The sequence below is a fragment of the Cricetulus griseus genome, chromosome 5, assembly GCF_003668045.3.
Source record: "Cricetulus griseus strain 17A/GY chromosome 5, alternate assembly CriGri-PICRH-1.0, whole genome shotgun sequence".
NCBI classification, from domain to species: Eukaryota; Metazoa; Chordata; class Mammalia; order Rodentia; family Cricetidae; genus Cricetulus; species Cricetulus griseus.
The window spans coordinates 177,084,962-177,086,942 of NC_048598.1; the positions used below are offsets into that span (position 1 = coordinate 177,084,962).

General features: G+C 40.2%; 1 pseudogene; it reads right to left on the reverse strand.

The window, feature by feature from the left end:
• Nucleotides 1–775: 775 nt before the first annotated feature.
• On the reverse strand, nucleotides 776–1,265 carry LOC118238956 (annotated as a pseudogene).
• Nucleotides 1,266–1,981: the final 716 nt, after the last annotated feature.

Here is a 1,981-nt window from a genome sequence, read left to right on the forward strand (position 1 = left end):
GGTCTCCTGGGCCTTGTATGTGGTTAACTGAGAAGAACAAACTCTAGTAGAGTCAGGAAACACCTTTGCTGGCCTGTCTGCACTTACTCCTTGGGATCTGCATAAGAAATATATTTCATTTTCCTTTTTGCTCTCTCATGACAAATATATTTAGCAATGTTGTTGATCTTATGAACTTGATGTATTATTGGACTATGTTACTTTTTGTTTACTTTGACAGAACATGGTCTTCAGTTGTTTAATTTCACCCCTATGCACAGATTGCTCTGAAAAGTTTGTAGACTGTTTTATTCTCTCTCAAGTCAGGAAGGTTATCCTAGGAGTTTTGTGTGGCTGTGATGCATCAGGGCAGCCATAAATTGTAGTTATTGAGACACACAGTCTGTCCCCACAGAAGTCAGTCCTATGAAACCTGCATGGGGATATCTACATCAAATCCAGCAGCAACACAAAGGGATTTTTGTTTGCCCTGATATTGTTGATTTATAGTTTGCTACCAGCTACTCCAACATTTCCTTTTCCACTCTCTTAGGTACTGAGATTATAATATATATGAATGATATAGTGTCATCAGAATTTTCCAGTTAGCTTCATTAAAGAAGAATCATTTCAATAGAGGTGGTCACTGATAAAGACTCTGTACTGCAGGGGCATCCTGAATCAGCATCAATTTATTCCCAACAGTTCTTTTGAAAAGTTGACAAAATTCTATAATACTGTGAAGTGACAAAGGGACACTCGGACTGATGATTTCTGTGCAAGCCCCGAGGATAATCTACTCTGTCATCTCAGTCACAGGGCAGATTCCTACTCCTCCAGGGTTTCTGACACACTCAGGATGTGGTTGCAACACTGTGTCTGTTGTACAGTAATAGACAGCAGAATCGTCAGATGTCAGGCTACTGAGCTCCATGTAGGCTGTGCTGGAGGATGTGTCTGCAGTCAGTGTGGCCTTGCCCTGGAACTTCTGATTATAGCCAGTTTCACCATTTCCAGGATAAATATTTCCAATCAACTCCAGGCCCTGTCCAGTCTTCTGTTTCACCCAGTATATATAGTAGCTGGTGAAGGTGTAGCCTGAACCTTGCAGGACAGCTTCACTGATGCTCCAGGCTTCACCAGCACAGCCCCAGACTGCTGCAGCTGCACCTTGGAGTGGACACCTGTGGAAAGAAGGGCAGAGTGGATGTCACTGTCACCTGAGTGCATGGCCCCTTACCTGTAGTTGCTGTCACCAGGAAGAGGATGATCCAGCTCCATCCCATGGTGAGGACCTGTGTGCTCAGTTACTGAGGAGAGGACACTGATCATATATTGTTGGTGGTGTGGACATCCCTGTATTTACCACCATAGACTCACATGATTTGCATATTCATGATCAGGATAGCTCTTAGATAAGGACCTAGTCAAGCTGGAGAAGAAGGAGGTAGAGGACACTTGGTTCAGGCAACAGGATAAGAGGCTCAAATCCTTATCCTGCTTCAAGAAGTAGCCATTCCTGAGACCTGTGTAGACCCTGTGGATATCACATAAGCCTAATCTCTCAATTTAAAAATAGAATACCAACCTGAAAAATTAGTTCATTTCCCTGACAAAAATGATTCACAGGTGGTAATAGTGACAAGGATAATTGCGAATGGAAATTTCAAAAATTCCTAAATTAGGAGAATTTCCCACCTTTGTTTATATGTAAGCTATTAATATTTGCTGTTTGAACATGTTGCTGGTGTGTGTTTCTTGTTTGTTTGCTTTTTAAAATCCTGCTTTTTCTGTTTTTGCATTTTATAGATAGAAAGAAATGTTGTAAATTGAGTGGCAGGGAGGTGTGGCAGAGGGTAGGACTAGGGAATAGTTACAAATCATGATCAGAACATATCATATAGTATGAAAAATATTTTCCAAATAAATCAAAAATCAATAAACAAATCTTAATGAAATAAATGTGAAAAATAAAAATCTTTTCAATATTTAACAAATAATT